General features: G+C 39.3%; 1 protein-coding gene and 1 long non-coding RNA gene across 3 annotated transcripts in view; both read right to left on the bottom strand.

Annotated features, from left to right (window-relative positions):
• Positions 1-20,360, bottom strand: part of UBE2E1 (ubiquitin conjugating enzyme E2 E1) — a 78,938-nt gene that overhangs the window by 28,922 nt on the left and 29,656 nt on the right. The window lies entirely within an intron of this gene.
• Positions 11,083-19,418, bottom strand: LOC146397216 (uncharacterized). Its single transcript, XR_014822512.1, has 3 exons — positions 16,411-19,418; positions 13,095-16,129; positions 11,083-12,280 (listed from the first exon to the last, which is right to left on the bottom strand). It is a non-coding gene; the product is annotated as an uncharacterized LOC146397216 (long non-coding RNA).

Below are 20,360 nucleotides of genomic sequence, written 5' to 3'. Positions count from 1 at the left end.
CTCCCCGCTTCAAGCTACCAGTCCAGCTTTCTCCTGCCCTTTAATAACAATTTTCTAATCCTACCTACACCTACACACACACACCTTTCTACCTGAAGTTGAGTCCTTCTTTACCTCAATAACCTACAATGAACTATTCTTTTAAAGATTAACAATGACCTTTCAGTCTCAAAATTAAATTGCATTTCCCACTTTCATCAGCCTTTTTGTCAAGAACCAATTAGCCCTGCCTTCAAACTTTCTTTGCCAATCATGACATTCGTTTTCTGATTCTCTCTTACTTCTAAAACTCTCCACTCCCCCTTCTAAAGTCCCATCTCCCTGTTAATCTGTCAAGGCACAGGGACAAAGCCTATAGGAGCTCACTTTGTGATAGTATAAAGAGAGACACGCATTTCAGGGAAAGATTTGGGGCAGCTTTAATGGGCATCAAAAGGAGAAAGGGGGAAAGCAAGTCAGAATCTGTTACAAATTTAGTAAGAAATCTCAGCTCACTCTTAACTGGGCCTTGGTAACACACTAGAAAAATAACATCTACTACAAAGCACCAAAGACCAAACCATACTCCAAATGGAGAGAAGGCTTTAAATGTTTCAATTCCCTGAAAGTGGTTTTAAGAAAGAGTTGCACTGCTTTCAAAAGCTTTAAAAATACGCTTAATAGTATAATTAAACACACAGGAAACCTGAAAATCACAACAGCATGTAAATCCCAGTTCAACTGTCAGCTTCCTCATCTGAACGTGGCCAATGATACTGTAAACCCCATGTCACTGACTTGAACTTTGAGAAGTAAAGGAAGTTATATACACAAGGCACTCTGAACCTTGAAGCACTATTAAGACACACACAATTATTTTAAAAGCAGTAAGTGATAAAAATTCCATATATATAGTGCTGCTTGAGGATCAATAACAGCTGTCACAAAAATTTACGGCTACATTTTGGCTTTCTAATAACCAAGTTAATCTTTTCACTTCGAAGGTCAAAATTCGAGTAAAATTCTACATAATTAATGAAGATTTTTTACCGAAATCAAGTAACACAGAAGTTAACTTCCACCACATCAATTATTATGGTATATGTACTAATTCAATACAATTAAAAATAAAAAACACTAGTAAGGATGGCAGAAGTTGAGTCCTACTGAAGGTTGCACATTTGCAACCCTTAGTTAACCAAATATGGGCAAAAGGATGTTTCAGAGATCTTTTTAATCCCTAAGACTGCTTTAAGCATGCACACAATTATCTAAGATTTCTATTTTTTCTATTATAGCTGATTTGCAATGTTCTGTCAACTTCTGCTGTACAATAAAGTGACCTAGTCATACATATACATGTGTGTGTATATATATATATATATATATACACACACACACATATATTTTTTTCTCACATTATCCTCCATCATGTTCCATCACAAGTGACCAGATATAGTTTCCTATGCTATACAGCAAGATCTCATTGCTTATCCACTCCAAATGCAATCGTTTGCATCTCCCTGTCCATCCCACTACCCCCCACCCACCCCCGGCAACCACAAGTCTGTTCTCCATGTCCATGAGTTGGTTTCTTTTCTGTAGATAGATTCATTTGTGCTATATATTAGATTCCAGATATAAGTGGTATCACATGGTCTTTGTCTTTCTCTTTCTTACTTCACATAGTATAAGAATCTCGAGTCCCATCCACGTTGCACAAATGGCATTATTTTGTTGCTTTTTATGGCTGAGTAGTATTCTGTTGTGTATATGTACCACATCTCCTTAACCCATTCATCTGTCAATGGACATTCAGGTTGTTTCCATGTTTTGGCTATTTTGAATAGTGCCACAATGAACATAAGGGTGCATATATCTTTCTGAATGAAAAGTTTTGTCCGGATATATACACCCAGGAGTGGGAATGCTGGATCATATGGTAGCTGTGTATTTAGTTTTCTGAGGTACCTCCATACTGTTTTCCACAGAGGTTGTACCAATTTACATTCCCACCAACAGTGCAGGAGGGTCCCCTTTTCTCCACACCTTCTACAGCATTTGTTATTTGTGGACTTATTAATGGTGGCCATTCTGACTGCTGTGAGGAGGTACCTCATTGTAGTTTTGATTTGCATTTCTCTAATAATCAGGGATGTTGAGCATTTATTCATGTGCTTGTTGGCCATTTGTATATCTTCTCTGGAGAAATATCTACTCAGGTCTTCTGTCCATTTTTCAATTGGGCTGTTGGGTTGTATATATTGTTTGTATATTTTAGAGATTAAGCCCTTGTCGACTGCATCATTTGAAACTATTTTCTCCCATTCTGTAGGTTGTCTTTTTGTGTGTATGTGTGGGGTTTTTTTTTTATGGTTTCCTTTGCTGTCCAAAAGCTTGTTAGTTTGATTAGGTCCCATTGGTTTATTTTTGCTTTTATTACAATTAACTCTATTTCTGCATCAGGTACATACCCCAAAATAACTGCTCTATGAATCTGTAAATTGAAAAATATTTCTCACTTTAATTTCAAGCTACTGTCTTACACAATAATTATTCTAAAGTAATAAAAATTATCCTGGAAAATCCTCACCTGTTGAGGGAACAATCCACCTTTATAAATGTGAAGCCTTTATTATGCATTTAATTCTCCCATAAAATATCAAAAGTTGGTCAAATGAATAATTGATCCATATATTCATTGAAAGCAGACACTTAAAAGATATACTTCTCAGTTAATTCTCAATTAGCCTTCATACTTAAATTCAGTCTTTCACAAAAGCAGTATCATGATCCTAGGTATTTAGTGTGATCTCCTAGCTTCTTTAAAAACCACAAGGAATTGCTTTTGCCCACAGCACACACACACAGAAATTACTGCTCCTCTACTACACATCTGCTAATAAGATATATCCCAACTTACTTGAAATCCCTACATATTAAACATTTACTTGAGAAGATTATTATTTTATTAGTTGGGGTTTTTTCAGTTATAAAAACAAATACCCGACTTATATGAGCCTGAGCCAAAAGGAGAATTCACTGGCTGACATAACTGAAAAGGATAAGGGAGGGCGTCGGACAAGAGCAGACCCACGTAAACAGAGTCAACAAGAGCATCTCACCTCAACTCTGGGTGACTTCATTTGGAGACAAGCTCCCCACACATGATGGCTTGGCAAAGACAGACACGAGAAGCTTAAGACAGCTACCAGAGGAAAAGGGACAACCTTTTAAAACAGCCCTCTCTATCACCAGGTGAGGCTGTAAAAAGAAAAAACATAGCCCTCCCCAATATTTCTGCCACAGCTCCAATCAGTTCAGATCTGGTCAAACACCCCACTCTGAAGACATCACTGCTGTTAGGATTCAGAGCTCTGGAGGATGGGGCTTAAGTAATGCACCAACCACTACTGGGCAAGGGGAGACTGGGCGGAACAAAAAGGATTATTATAAAACGAGAGGTGTTGGTATCCCAAAGGGATGTCAGGTGGACAAATGACATGACCATCTATTTCTTGTCTTTTGCCTTTTTTTTTTTTTAAGGGCCCCACCCACGGCATATGGCGGTTCCCAGGCTAGGGGTCTAATAGGAGCTGCTGCTGCCGGCCTACGCCAGAGCCACAGCAATGCCGGATTCAAGCCACGTCTACGACTTACACCACAGCTCACGGCAATGCCGGATCCGTAACCCACTGAGCAAGGCCAGGCATCAAACCCTCAATCTCATGGTTCCTAGTCAGATTCGTTTCTGCTGTGCCACAATGGGAACTCCTACATGACCATCTATGATGGTCACGGGTAGTGTTTCTCAAAAAACATCACCAGGGTTTTCTAAGGACCACTGGCAGACTATCAAATGCAAAAACTGTAAAAGCAGTTTATGTGCATTTAGTTATCTCATCAATTTACTCATTACCAAGAAACAAATAATTAGCAACAAGTATCTCCCTCCCCCTGTCAACTCTTTGATATGCATTTAATCTTAAAAACTGAACAGACCTAAAATTAAGAGTTAAAACTCTGACACTTCTAGAGGAAGCATAGGAGAAATCTTTATAATTCTGGGGTAGGTAAAGAATTCCCAGGACACAAAAAGCATGAACCCAAGAAAAACTAACAGACTGGACTTCATCAATTTAAAACTGTGGCTCTTAAAAAGATACTACTGATGAAAGACTTAAACGTGCTGAGAAGTATAAAACATTGATAAAGGAAACTGAAGATGATCCCATGATCTTGGATTGAAAGAATTAAATATAGTTTAAAAGGCCAAAGCAATCTATAGATTTAATACAATCCCTATCAAATTGCCCATAACATTTTTCACAGAACTAGAACAAGCAATCCTAAAATCTATATGGAACCACAAAAGACCCAGAATGATCGAAGCAATTCTGTGGAAAAATAACAAAGCAAGAGGCATAACCCTCTCAGACTTCAGACAATCCTACAAAGCTACAGTAATCAAAACTGTGTGGTAGTGGCACAAAGACAGATGTATGGGTCAATGGAACAGAACAGAGAGCCCAGAAATAAACCCACATGCATATGGTCAATTAATCTTCAACAAAGGAGGCAAGAATAGACAATGAGGAAAAGACAGTCTCTTCAATAAGTGGTTCTGGGGGGAAACTGGACAGCTACATGCAAAAGAATTAGAACATTATCTTATACCATATACAAAAATAAACTCAAAATGGATTAAGGACTTAAATTTAAGTCCTGGATACTATAAAACTCCTAGACAAAAACATAGGTAGAACACTCTTTGGCATAAAATCACAGCCAATGTTTTTTTGAATCTATCTCCTAGAGAATGGAAATAAAAGTGAAATGAACAAGTTGGACCTAATTAAGCTTAGAAAGCTTTTGCACAGCAAAGAAAACCATAAACAAAATGAAAAGACAACTATAGAATGGGAGAAAATATCTGCAAATGATGTGACCAACAAGGGATTAATCTCCAGAATATACAAATAGCTCATACAGTTCAATTAAAAAAAAAAAAAAACCCAATCAAAATATGGGCAGAAGACCTAAACAGACATTTCTTCAAAGAGGATACACAGATGACCAACAGGCACATGAAAAGATGCTAAACATCATTAGCCATTAGAAAAATGCAGATCAAAATTACTAAATCACTATGCTGTACACTTGAAATTAATGTTACAAATCAACTATACTTTAATAAAAAAAATGCAACTCAAAGCTACAATGATATACTACTCCATACCCACTCTAGATTGGCTATAATAAAACACAGATAACAATAAGTATTGGCTAGATGAGAAGGTAAAACAGAACAACCACTTGGGAAAAGTTTTGTATTTCCTCAAAATGTTGAGTTACTTTATGACTTGCCTATTCCACTTAGTGGAATATTTACTCAAGAGAAATCACGCATGTCCACACAAAACCTTGTACACACAACACAAAAAATGTTCATAGCAACATTATTCATAATAGTCAAAGGTAGGTATAACCTAAATATCCGTCAGATGATGAGTGGATAAACAAATGTGGTGTTTCCTCACAGTGGAGTATTACTTAGCCATAAAAAGGAATGAGGTACGGATACATACAGAAACATGGATGAACTTGGAGCACCCTGTGCTAAGTGAAGGAAACCAGTTACAAAAGGCCACATGGCACTGCAGGCATCCCACTACCTATTAGTCCACCAGCTTACCAACACCTCCCACTCTGGTTCCAGTGATAACTTTTTTGCTCTTTCTCTCTCCCTTTAAATGTAGCTCCCTGCTTCCCACCCTGCCCCCCGCCACCCAGGGAAGGGGGCCCAGCTTTGGCCTTCCCCTATTTTACTACATTTTTCTGAAAAATTTCCCTCACTACCCTCTGACTTCTCCCAAGTCTGATCTGCCAGGACAGTTACTGATCCTATCATATCATATTTGGCTATTTTAATTAATAGTCTTACTGTTTTTCCTAAAGTTGTGCTATGATTACCTCCCTCCAAGCTCCTTAATGATAAGGACATATCTGGCCAAGGGAATGTGATGGGACCCAACATTTATTAAATATCTGCTTAGCTAAACACTTAATACACACTACCTTTAAAATAGAGCCTGGATTTTTTCACTTATAGATCAGGATACTACCACTAATGCCTGTTGCAAAAAGTGGGACAAGTCCAAGATATCTTAAGTGAAAAAAGCAAGGTATGGAACAGTGTCTGTAATATATTACAATTTGCATTTATAAAAAAATGGAGGTAAGGAACATGTGTGTGTCTATCTATAGGTTAAACATACCTAAAGAAAGTAACCTGTACAGGATGCATAGGAAATTGACAATAGCAACTGCTTTGGGGGCTGGACAAGGGAAAACTTCTTTCTCCTTTTCTACTGTTTGAATTGTCTATAATGTCTACCTCCAAAATAAAATTTTAAAAAATTCTATGTGTACATACCCACAAACACACAGATGCATGAAATATATTCTTTAAAATACTAAAGCCACAGAGTGTTTCTACCCTTGAGGGAAAAAAGAAACTTCATTTCAGTTGTAGTTACCTTGCTGATATTCATCACCATCCTTAATCGTTTTGACATCACCATGTACTACTGAAACACGGTATTAATGGACATCTTTTCATCTAGGTTAAAAGGCCCATTCATCCTTCAATAGTACTGTATGTGTCTGGTGAACTAGGTCACACTACACATCCTGGTTTGCCCAGGATAATCCTAGTTTATACCTATTGCCCCGCTATAACTAACAATAAGAGCTATATGGTCACCCTACTGATGAATGGAGGAGAAATTTTTTCTTCTTGTAACATTAATCAGAAAGACCAGTCCACCAAGCTAAGGGAGAAATTATGTATGACAATTTTGCATAGTAAATTTCTCTCTTGAAAGCTTCAAGTGTATTACAACGTGGTTTAACATTTGACCCCACAAAGCGCACCTGGTCTCTGTCCTTAGAATATTTCAAGGTAGCAGTTATTTATTCATCCTGATAAATCAATTTTTAAAGAAAAAAAAATAGGCACATCATTATCACTACTTCAGATTTAAAAAAAAAAGGCTATTTCTATTCTCATTCATTTCTAACAAATGTATCTTAGATGGTACACTTTAGGACATAGTAATACAGCTTAAACACTCCAGTTTCCCTTTCCACCACCATTCGTGAATGTTTAAGAAGTGATCTTTTAAAAAATCGGGAGTTCCCTGGTGGCTCAGAGGGTGATGGAATAAAAAGTAATAATCTGTTAGATGTAAAACTAGAGTATGTAACAAGCATCAGCGGTAGCACCGAGGTGTGTGTGCACGTGTGTGTTGTGGTTGGGGTGATCTCCCTAAGGTGCAGGCTACATAGCTAGTGTGGTGTTTGTCAGTGCTCCCTCTACCCCCTCCAAACAGTCAAAAGTTTGTATAACCTAGGTTCCTTTTTCTCCTTTCCTTCTTATTTTATTTTATCCTCATTTTCCACCCCTATTAACTCCCAGAGGACCATTCTAATGTGTTTCAGTCTATCATCAGTAAGTGCTCCTGCCAATGCATTTAGTGTGCTTGTATTTTTAACTTATACAAACGATATCTCATTTTCTCTCCTACTTCTTTACTAAGCACAGTGTTGTAAGCTCTCTTGCTGTTGCTAGGCATAAAGGGCTAAGTCACTGCCTTGGGTCTGCTTCACAGTATTCCATAGGGTATACCCATTCCACCTGCACAAGTCCAGGCTGCTTCCAGCTCTATCACCACTGGCAGAGCAACAGCAAGCTTTCTAGTATGTATCCTTCTATGAACCTCTGTAAAGATTTATCCAAATCGCAGGGGGTCTTAGTTTGCTTAAATTTAAGTTGTGCCAGGTAGCTTTCCAGAAAGGCTGTACCCGTCTCCGTGCCCACCAATAACAGGACATGGGACTTCTCTCATCTCAACAGCCCCTTGGCATATTCTGATTTTCTAGTTTTTGCCAGTGTACAAGCATGAGGTTGGTTCTTATGGTCTAATATGCAGTTCCTGGATTATACCACTTGTTAGCCTTGTCATATACTTGTTAGATTTTTGTGTATCTTGTTCTGTGTACTGCCTAATCATTTGTCCACTTTTGTTTTTTTCTTTTTTTTTTTTGCTTTTTAGGGCTGCACCTTGGCATATACGGGTTCCCAAGCTAGGGGTCGGATGGAGCTACAGCTGCCGCCCTACGCCACAGCCACAGCAACGTGGGATCCGAGCTGCGTCTGCAACCTACACCACAGCTCACAGCAAACCAGATCCTTAACCCACTGAGCGAGGCCAGGGATTAAACCTGCAAACCTCATGGGTCCTAGTCGGATTCCTTTCCACTGGGCCAAACGGGAACTCCCCACTCTTCTATTGAAGTTCTTTTTGATACCTTAGATAGTAAACTAAAAATTAAACATGCAACTTTGTTTACATATGCCACCAAACAGTAGCAGTAGGCACCAAACATTTAAGACAAATTTCTGCAAGCAAAGAATTAAGAAACTATAGAGTGTCATTATGTGAATGGTGCTCCACGCAGAGAGCAGTACAATTCAGGGGCCTGACTCACTTTTATTAACAGTAAACACTATGCACAGTTCAGAATGTCAATCAATAAACATTTCACATCTACTATGTGCTAGACAGTATGTTAGGATTGCACACCCTGTGGTTACCAAGACTGGCATTAAACTCATAATTACAGAGACTAAGTCAAGGTATTATGGCAACTTAACAGCCTCCCCACTGTCCCTCTCTCTACTCCCTGCAAAACGTCCTCTGGGGTGACAGAAAGTCAATTTTAATCTTAGAAATCTGAAGAAAGTTGTCCTCAAACTAAACTCCTGCCAGAAAAAGTTTTATGCCATGCTTTATATTCCTATAGTTTTAAAAATACATATTTATATAGAAAATATGTAATAGACATACTATGGTATGTAACAGTAATAAGTAGTACTATACACAGTATTAAACATATACATTATATAGTTTTATATATATTTTATATATACACACATACACACCGTGTTATAGTCATACACAGCATGTTTTATGGTAGTTTTACTGTAACTATACTGCCACAAAGTTCTTCACTTTTTTACTTAAGTAAAATAAGCCATTGTATTCCTCAGAGGTCATAATTAGACATCAAGTAAGGAAAAAGTAAAGCTTTTGAGCCCCTATTCCAGGGGAAAGTCTTAAGTTGTAAATGTCTATTCTGAGTGATCCTCTTCAGTAAGGAATCTCCATTCCCTGAAAAAGTGTAAAATTTTATGTATGACTTGAAGAATCAAAATTTTAAAAATCTAAAAATATACTTAGAATTTTTGTGACTTCATGTCACAAAAACTGCTGTTCATCCCAAACCAAAAATGCCTCAATGGGCTATGAAATAGTTCAAATCTACCTTCGTACCCAATCCTAACAAAGCCTATTAAATCTGAGGTTTACCACTGATTGCAGTAAAACTAAAAATTATACCGTGTTTATTACTTTTATCTACTCACAATATACGTTTTCAGGTAAATTAATTTTCTGGTACTAAATCCTGTGTCTCAAGCCTTGAACAGAGACTCTTATTTTTTTGCCCCCTACAACAGTTACCCTCACCACCCACCCAGAATGCTTGCAGCCCTCTCCTCCCGGAACTCCAAACCACTACCACCCAAACACACTTCCACAAAACAAAAAGATCTAGGACAGTGATATAAAACTGGGACTCTCAGCTGCATGTGGCTCTTTCATTCACCAACCTGTCGGATTTCAAATTTCTGTCAGAACAACACAGCACCATTCTGTGTTCAAAACAGTAGTGGTGTGGGTTTTCTGGCTAATGGTAACTACAAATGTAGCTCAAGAATCCCACAATTCAATGGCACTGGTTTAGAAAAGACAATTTTTAAAAATAAAAATGTACAAGTGATGGGAATGTGGCAATTACATTTTCTCCCTATCAGATTCAAAATATTTCATTTGCAAATCCAATAGAAATTTGTGGAAAACGGAAGTGTAATCTGTAACAATGTGGCCATTTAAGTCCTATTACAATCATACACATATAATTTTCAGATGTGGCCTGACTTATAATCATATTAGAAATAGTATGTACCAAAGTACACTTAATCCTAAATCAGTAAGACTAGAAGAGTAAAAAATAAAGTCTAAAACAACAAAAAATTCTAATTACAAAGTACAGTTGGAGAGAAATAATACCAGTATCCAAATATCAAGATGAATTTTTAATAAAATCTATTTAAAGCAGATAAAATTTGAAAACACAAGCCATTTAAGATGACCTTAATTCCTATCCCCTGGTCATTATGACAAGAATCCAATAACTATATATTTTCAATCTTTTCAAACAGTTCACTCGTATTTCTAAAAGCAGTTATAACAAATGTATAAAAACTGGAATCACATAAAAGTACTGCTTTTTAGAGTTCCACGGTAGCATGGCAGGTTAAGAACCTGGCACCATTACTGTAGTGGCTCAGGTCATTATTGTGGCATGGGTTTGATCCCTGGCCTGGGAACTTCTACATGCCCCAGGTGCAGCTAAAAACTAAAAAATAAAGTACCACTTTCTTATAACTAATTTTTATTTACAAAAAAATGTCCTGGCCTTTTAAAGTCACTTCAGCTTCTGGACAAGACAGATAAGAGGGACCAAATTTACCCTACCACTTTAAACAGGTGGAAAAAAATAATAATAACAAAATACATGAAACATGAATTTCTAACCACTAGACATCACCAGACAGCTCAGGACAGTGATTCCTTGAGAAAAAAATGCACACAGGAAGGCCCCTGTGGTGCAGAGAGAGAGAGAAGTAAAGTGGCCAGAGCTCACAAGTACTGAAAAGAAAGTGCTGCTCAGGGAGAGAACTCCAGAGTCCTGATTGAGTGCTTATCAGCACATGCAGGGAAAGACACCAAATGCAACCCAATGGCAAGAGAAGAACACCCACAAGGGAGAGAAGGAGCAGCCAGGGCTCCCGTTAAAAGTGTTCCCACTTGTTAGAGAAGAAAATCTTCTATTCCCAGGGCATTGGGCAAAATACTAAGAATGGTATTGCTGCTGCAAAGGGGAAAGGTAAGCCTTCCGAGCTGCCCTGATCACTTTTTTTCTTTTTTTTTTTTTGCTTTTTAGGGCCACACTTTCAGCATATGGATGTATGGATGTTCCAAGGCTAGGGGTCGAACAGAAGCTGGAGCCTCCGGCCTCTGGCCTACGCCACAGCAATGAGGGGTCTGAGCCACGTCTGCTACCTACACCACAGCTCACAGCAACACCAGATCCTTAACCCATTGAGTGAGGCTGGGGATCCAACCTGCATCCTCATGGATACTAGTCAGATTTGTTTCTGCTGAGCCACAATGGGAACTCCCCTCTGATTACTCTTGACAAAGCTTAAAAGCAAGTCTCCAAAGGATCAGACTTCTTCCAAGGAACTTGAACTGCATCTCAACCACAAAGCTCAAGAATATATTTGAGAATACAAAAGTACCCAAAAAAAGGTGAAATTCACATCTAGTATTCAATAAAAGAAAAAAAAAGTTTGGAAATGTGATGGGGAAAAATAATCAACAAAAACAGACGCAGAAAGGGACACAGATAATAAAATTGACAAAGACAATAAATGTTGTCTTTTCTGTAAGTTCTAAATGAATGGCAAATACCTAAGTGTGTTAGGTGGAGTCATGGCAATTATAGAACTCAAACCAAACTTCTAAATATAAAAAATATAATACCTGAGTATCTGGAAAATACACTGGATAGGATTAATGGTATATTAAATATTGCAAAAGATAAATATACATGAAAACATAGCACTAGAAATTTTCAAAATGAAACAAAAGTAAAAAAATAAAAGACTTTGAACAGAACATCAGTGAGCTGTGGAATGACTTTGATAACCTAATATACAAAGGGGAAAGGGGCAGAAAAAATATTTGAAAAAATTAACGGCCCCCAAATTTTCCAAATATATTGAAAACTATAAACTCACAACAACCCCCAAGCACAAGAAATATGAAAAAAACTACAAGGCAAATCATAATTAAACTGCATAAAACCAGAAATAAACAGTACATTCTAAAAGCAGCCAAGCGGGGGGAGACAATATACACAAGATCAAAGACAAGGATGGTGGCAGACTTCTCCTAGGAAACAATGCAAGCCACAGGACAGCTGAACAACATCCTCCAGTATTTTTTTTAAAATTTTTTTATTACTCAATGAATTTATTAACATCCTCCAATACTGAATAAAAAAATTGTTGGAGTTCCCGTCGTGGCACAGTGGTTAACGAATCCGACTAGGAACCATGAGGTTGCGGGTTCGGTCCCTGCCCTCGCTCAGTGGGTTAACGATCCGGCGTTGCCGTGAGCTGTGGTGTAGGTTGCAGACGCGGCTCGGATCCCGCATTGCTGTGGCTCTGGCGTAGGCTGGTGGCTGCAGCTCCGATTCGACCCCTAGCCTGGGAACCTCCATATGCCGCGAGAGCGGCCCAAGAAATAGCAAAAAGACAAAAAAAAAAAAAAAAAAAAAAATTGTTATCACAAAATTCTACACCCAGCAAAAATGCTTCAAAAACAAAGGCAAAATAAAGATTTTTTTTCAGATTACAAAAACTGAAAGATTCATCACCAGCAGACCTGTTAAGAAATGTCAAAAGGCAGTCTTTCAGGTGGAAGGAAATGATAATAGGTGTGTATCGAATTATACAAAAGAATAAAAAACACCAGAAAAAGTAATATACTTGGAAAAAATAAATGTCTTACTTCTTAAATCTCTCTAAAAGATAAGTATTTAAAGCAAAAATAATAAAGTATTATGGAAATACTTTATTATAGAAATAAATTTTTTTTTTTTTGTCTTTTGTTGTTGTTGTTGTTGCTATTCCTTGGGCCGCTCCCGCAACATATGGAGGTTCCCCAGGCTAGGGGTTGAATCGGAGCTGTAGCCACCGGCCTACGCCAGAGCCACAGCAACGCGGGATCCGAGCCGCATCTGCAACCTACACCACAGCTCACGGCAACGCCGGATCGTTAACCCACTGAGCAAGGGCAGGGACTGAACCCGCAACCTCATGGTTCCTAGTCGGATTCGTTAACCACTTCGTTAACCACTGCGCCACGACGGGAACTCCCAGAAATAAAATTTTTTGACAAAAATAGCCTATCAACTAGGATGAAATGTTGAAGGATCCTGTACCACAAAGAAGGGGCATAATATCACTTGAAGGCAGACTGTAAATGCTAAAGATGTATTTTATAAGCTCTAAAGAAACCACTAATAAACAAAAGCATAGCCAGTAATCCAACAGAGTATATGATCACTAAAGATGACCAAATAAACTCAACCCAAAAGAAAGCATGAAAAAAGAAAATAGGGAATAAGGAACAGGTGAGGCAAATTAGGAAACAAATAGTAATAAGACAACAAATGTAAACCCAATCACATCAACAATAACATTAAATGTAAATGGTCCAAACATTCCAATTCAAATACAAAGACTGGGAGTTCCTGTCGTGCACGGCTCAGCGGTTAATGAATCTGACTAAGAACCATGAGGTTGCAGGTTCAATCCCTGGCCTTGCTCAGTGGGTTAAGGATCTGGCGTTGCCATGAGCTGAGGTATAGGTCACAGACGTGGCTTAGATCCCAAGTTTCTGTGGTTGTGGCGTAGGCCAGCACCTACAACTCCAATCAGACCCCTAGCCTGGGAATCTCCATATGCCACGGGTGCGGCCCTAAAAAAGACAAAATACATACATACATACAATGATTGTCAGATTGGGAAAGAAGTCCCAACTATATGCTGCTTAAAATAAACCCATATTAAATATTTTTAAAGTCATGTACCAGCTATCGCTTGTTAAGACACTAATCAGTACAAAAAACTTGTCCTGCAGGGACTTAAAAGTATCAATGTGTAGTACAAAGCAACAAAGATTCATGGACAGGTGGAGAGAAAGGGAAATATACAAGAGAATGATAAAGATTTATTAAGTTTCAATTCTCCACATTACTGGAGTCTGTATATATCAAATTCTATTTACTCCTCTTTATGGCAAAAGCTCTCTTCTCAAAAGTCTGGGGTTGGGGAGTTCCCATTGTGGTGCAATGGAAATGAATACAACCAGTATCCATGAGGACTTGGGTTCCATCCCTGGCCTCGCTCATTGGGTTAGGGATCCGGTGTTGACTGAGCTGTGGTGTAGTTCACAGACACGGCTTGGATCCCCCGTTGCTGTGGCTGTGGCTAGCAGCTGCATCTCCCATTCGACCCTCACCTGGAAACGTCCAGATGCCGTGAGTGCAGCCCTAAAAAAAAAAAAAAAAACACAAAAAAAACCAGGGATTGGTAAAAATGCAGTTTATCAGAATTATAGATAACCTTGCAGCACTCTGGGTTAAGGACCTGGTGTTATCACTGCAGTGGCTCAGGTCACTGCTGTGGGATGGGTTTGATTCCTGACCTGGGAACTTCCACAGGCCATGGGTATAGCCAAAAAAAAAAAAAAAAGCTGCTTATCCAATAAACTATTCTCATTCAGATCAGACGGAGGCTACTCCTTCTATTAAAAAACAAAACAAAAAGCAACCAAATACTATGTCCATGCTTTATAAAATGCAACAAGACACGTGATTTTCAACACACCAGAAATCCTTTGAATTTCAAGTTGGGATCCACCATGGCTAAAAATAAATATATGGTAAGCTGGACTTGGGTAAAGCAGGCAACAGTCCCCAAATTTAGTCCCTGCTCTTCAGAAAAAAGCAAATCTATCACTTAATATTTCACAGTTAACACATTACTATCATTCTGGGACACCAATATCCTGGAATTCTGAGAGATTTTCTAATACTGTGATAAGTCTAGCTCAGTCCCCCTAAATCTAAAGAGACGCTGATTAGACTCCCTGTTTTTAAATTCTGGCTCCTGGTATGATCATGGTCAATTACTTAACTTTATGCTTCAACTTCCTCATCTGTAGTAAAACAGAGGAAAAACAGAACAGTGTAATTTTTTTTGACGAATACTTTTTATAGTAATAATTGCTATTATATATTGAGAGTTCCCTCTGAGCAGAGCACTACTCTCAGGGCTGTATGTAAGTATATATTTAAAGCCTAAAAAACCTATGAGGTAACAAGCATTTTCATCTCAATTTTATAGATAAGGAAACCGAGGTGGGAGAGATTTACATTTCCCCCAAATTTACATACTATGAACTATTTAGTGATAAGAGCTTTATCCTCTTCATTTTGAGTAATCCCAGCTTCTAGCACAAAGAGCATAAAACATATCAATGGAAGTTGCTGAATGAATTCTGGCATGGTCCTGTTTGTCTATACATCAGTTACTCGTGCATGGGTAGGAATCAGAAGTCTGGTGTTCTCTCCCAACCACACCAGTCTTCAGCTAAGTCACATCACCTCCCTAGATCTGAGTGTCCTCATTTGTAAAATGAGGAATTGAACTAGATCTAAGTAGCCTTTCAACTCAAAAATTTCCAAGAAAAGCCAATATTGTTCTTCGGAAGAAAAAGAGTCGCCCCTGACTAGGTGAGTGGAAGAACCTCGAAATTTTCAGAATAACATTTAGAGTCCTTTTTTTTTTTTTGGCTGCCCCCCCACCCACGGCATATGGAATTACAGAGCCAGGGATCAGATCTGAGCCGCAATTGCAACCTAAGCCGAAGGTGCAGCAATGCAGGATCCTTAACCCACTGTGCCGGGCTGGGGATTAAACCTGTGTTTCAGTGCTCCCAAGAAGCCGTCAATTCTACTGCTGCACCACAGAGGGAACTTCTTTTTTTTTTTTTTTTAACTTCGTTTTCTTTTTTCTTTTTTTTAAGGGCAGCACCTGTGGCATATGGAAGTCCCAGGCTAGGGGTTGAATCAGAGCTGCAGCTGCTGGCCTACACCACAGCCACAGCAACACAGGATTCAAGCCTCGTCTGCAACCTACACCACAGCTCATGGCAAGACCAGATACTTAACCTGCTGATCGAGGCCAGGGATTGAACTCGTGTCCTCATGGATAGTAGTCAGATTTGTTTCCGCTGAGCCACAATGGGAACTCCCGACATCTACTGTTTGATGAGTGAATGCATTACAGATGAAAACTTACGAGCAATAAGTAAAATGAGGAACTCTTTTTTTTTTTTTTTTTTTTTTTTGTCTTTTTGCTATTTCTTGGGCCGCTCTCGCGGCATATGGAGGTTCCCAGGCTAGGGGTCAAATCGGAGCTGTAGCCACCGGCCTACGCCAGAGCCACAGCAACGCGGGATCCGAGCCGCGTCTGCAACCTACACCACAGCTCACGGCACCGCCGGATCCTTAACCCACTGAGCAAGGGCAGGGACCGAACCCGCAACCTCATGGTTCCTAGTCGGATTCGTTAACCACTGCGCCACGACGGGAACTCCGAGGAACTCTTTTTAATGCAGCACTCTAATCAGTTGTTTTCTAAATTCCATAAATGGATGGCTAATTTAATTAGCTGGACATTCCTTTTAGATTTACTTATTTGCTTTAGTTACAAAAACTGTGTGGTATTCTCTTGTGGTGCAGCTGGTTAAGGAACCAGCAGTTGTCACTCCAGCAGCGTGGGTCACTGCTGTAGCTCATGTCTGATCCCTGGCCAGGGAACTTTCCACATGCCGCAGGTGTAGCCAAAAAAAAAAAAAAAACAAAAAAACCACACAAACCCAAATGCTGTGCTTTAAAGACGTGTTCACAAGATTCTACAATGCTTTAGTCCTTGCTGTTTCAACATATTTCACCTATATATGAACAGCTTTTGTTCCAAAAGGCCCATGGAACATAAAAAGTAATATTCACAATAGTACATGCTCAAAACTTTTTTCTGAAATACATATATCTTATCTGTGCTACAACTAGACGATAAAAGCAGTAGCTAAAACGTCATCAGAAACAGTTTCATCTCAGAGGAACAGACACTGAACCCCTCCCCTTCCTAACGCCTTTAAATATAATGCTATTGTATGCTGAAAAAAACCATTTATTTGAAGATTATTTCTGTAGATGATACATAGCGCCACGTACTGGAATTTAACCGTCTAAACTCACCACAGTTCTTTAAACAATTATTTATGAATCTTTTGCAGTTGCCGTCATAGCTCATAGTTTTCGTTATGCCGTCATAATGAACCCAACTAGGATCCATGAGGATGCGGGTTTGATCCCTGGCCTCACTCAGAATGTTAAAGATCTGGCATTGCTGTGGCTGTGGTGTAGGCCGGAAGCTACAGCTCCAATTTGACCCCTAGCCTGGAAACTTCCATATGCTGCGGGTACAGCCCTAAAAACACAAAAAAATAAAAATGACATATAACTGAGGCAGCAGCAGGATTGAGAACTACTACACTAAACATACAACACTGGTAATGCTAGACTGCCTTAAGCAACTACCTCAAGTTAAGTAAGTAACTCAGTATCTTTTCCTAAATTTTAAGTATTATCAATCGGAGCAGTGATTCCTCACACTGATTTGTATACATTTCAGGAAATGCCACAAATCTAAAAACAAAATTCAATATAAGTTGACTTTAACTTTAAAAAGAAATCCCCTCACTTAAAAGAAGAGAAAGGGAGTGGGTTATCTCCTTTATAAAGCTCCGAACAGACAAGACAGAAGTCAACAGCTTTAGGAAACCCAAAGCTAACTAACCATACCTGGCCATAATTATCCCTACAACTAAGTTTCTGAAGTATGTCCTCCTCATACATCACAAAGTTAGAAAAGAAACAGGCTCGACGCCTAGCCTGTTTTTCTGCTTATGTACTGGGTAGACATACTGACTCACAATGGAAAGAAAGGCTATGAGCACTGCAAGGCCGTGAGCTCATAGACAGGATCCTATTTGAAGAAACTGTCCACAAAGTGAATTCTCCCATCATATAAATATCTTCAGTTGAAATATTTATAAAGTACAACTGTAAGGGAAAAAGGAATCCAATTTCCAATTCCAAATGGAAGAGTAAAGCAGAGGGAGGGAGGGTAGCAGTGGATTCAGAAGAGGAGGATGGACAGAACGGAGACACAACACAGAGGCTCCTAAAAAGGAGAGGGAGGACGTGACGAGAGAAAGGAAAATAACCCGACATGCTTTAGAAAACCTGCCCTAATTGGTAAAAAACATCTGCTCTCTGAAGAAGAATTTGATAGGGGTTATTATCTCCAATTTATAGATGACAACATCAAGTAGCAAGGGGTTCAGTCATCTGCTCAAGGTTACAGTGCTGCTAAGAGGCAGTGTTAAGATTTGAACAAGCACCGTGAGACTCAAAACCAGGGTCTTCTTAAAGCAAAGGAAACCGCGTGACTACATCATAATGAAGCAGTATGGACCTTGTCCAAAGCTATTTCCACAAATGTCTGCACATGACCAAGAGTTAATCTGTTAAGTCATCTATCAAAAGCTGAAATTTTCTTTCACTAATTTTTAGAGAAATGCAAATCAAAACTACAATGAGGTACCACCTCACTCCAGTCAGAATGGCCATCATTCATCAGTCCACAAATAAGAAATGCTGGAGAGGGTGTGGAGAAAAGGCAACCCTCCTACACTGTTGGTGGGAACGTAAATTGGTACGACCACTGTGTAAAGCAGCATGGAGGTATCTCAGAAAACTAAATATACAACTACCATATGACCCAGCAATCCCACTCCCGGGAATGTATCCAGACAAAACTTTCATTCAAAAAGATACATGCAACCCTATGTTCACTGCAGCCCTATTCCCAATAGCCAAGACATGGAAACAACCTAAACATCCATCAACAGATGAATGGATTAAGGAGAGGTGGTACATATACACAATGGAATACCACTCAGCCATAAAAAAAGAACAATAAAGCCATTTGCAGCAACATGGATGGAACTACAGACTCTCATGCTAAGTGAAGTAAATCAGAAAGAGAAGGAGGAGGAGCTCCTGTCGTGGCTCAGTGGTTAACGAATCCGACTGGGAATCATGAGGTTGTGGGTTCAATCCCTGGCCTCGCTCAGTGGGTTAAGGATCCAGAGTTGCTGTGAGCTGTGGTGTAGGTCAGCAGCTGTAGCTCCGATTTGACCCCGTCTGGGAAGCTTCATATGCCGCAGATGTGGTCCTAAAAAAAGCAAAAAAAAAAAAAAAACCAACAACAACAAAAAAAACACTTTTGGTATCTTAAGTCAGCCTTTCTTTAGTCATCCCTATGGTTTTCTTTACATAGGCAACAAAATTTGCTGTAAAAAACCAAAATGAACCCTCCCTCTAGCTTTGCAAACACTGCCACTGCTTTCTAACACCCTTCTTCTTTTTTTTTTTCCTGTCTTTTTAGAGCCACACCCACAGCATATGAAAGTTCCCAGGCCAGGGGTTGAATCAGAGCTGCAGCTGCCACAGCTCTACAGCAATGCTGGATCCTTAACCCACTGAGTGGGGCCAGGGATCCAACCTACATCCTCATGGATACTAGTTGGATTCTTAACCTGCTGAGCCACAAGGGAAACTCCCTAACACCCTTCTTTACTGCATTAAATTGACTATTTTATCTACTGGTTCAAGATGGCATTCGGACCACATGTGGCTTTTGGAATCACTGTGTTAATCTAAAAACAGGGGAAAACAAATTATTGTCTAAAATAATAAACCAAATTAAATTATGTATTACATGTAAATTAATTAATTAGTGTAGCTGCTTCCTAAGGTGTCTAGGAAACAAATCTCTCCTGCTGGGATAGTCTATTAAATTCTTATTTTTTAATACATGACTACCAAATGGATCGTTCTCAAGGGAGGCACACCCACTACTTATTTTTGGGTTAGGAAAAGGCAACAAAATCTTCCGTTTAAAAAAATAAAAAACAATGGAGATCCTGTAGTGGCTCAGTGGTTAACGAACCTGACTAGTATCCATGAGGATGCAGGTTCAATGCCTGACCTTGCTTAGTGGGTTAAGGTTCCAGCATTGCCAAGACTGTGGTGTAGGTCGCAGATTCAGCTCAGATCCTCTGTTGCTGTGGCTGCGGCCGGCAGCTATAGCTCTGATTTGACCCCTAGCCTGGGAACTTCCATATGCCGCAGGTGCGGCCCTAAAAAGACAAAAAGAAAAAAACAGGAGTTCCATTTGTGGTGCAGCGGAAACAAATCCAACCAGTATCCATGAGGATGTGCGTTCGATCCCTGGACTCAATCAGTGGGTCAGCGATCCAGCCTTGCCATGAGCTGTGGTGTAAGTTGCAGACGTGACTTGGATCCCACGTTGCTGTGGTTGTGGTATAGGCCAGCAGCTGCAGCTCCAATTCAACCCCTAGTCTGGGAACTTCCATATGCCGCAGGTGCGGCCCTAAAAAAGCAAAAAACACAAAATAAGT

Source organism: Sus scrofa, chromosome 13 (genome assembly GCF_054392235.1).
Source record: "Sus scrofa isolate SSC_HxYL_T2T_F1_AM1 chromosome 13, Sscrofa_HxYL_maternal_Yorkshire_Landrace_v2.0, whole genome shotgun sequence".
In the NCBI taxonomy this organism is placed as follows: domain Eukaryota; kingdom Metazoa; phylum Chordata; class Mammalia; order Artiodactyla; family Suidae; genus Sus; species Sus scrofa.
This window is presented reverse-complemented; position numbering and strand designations above follow the sequence as displayed.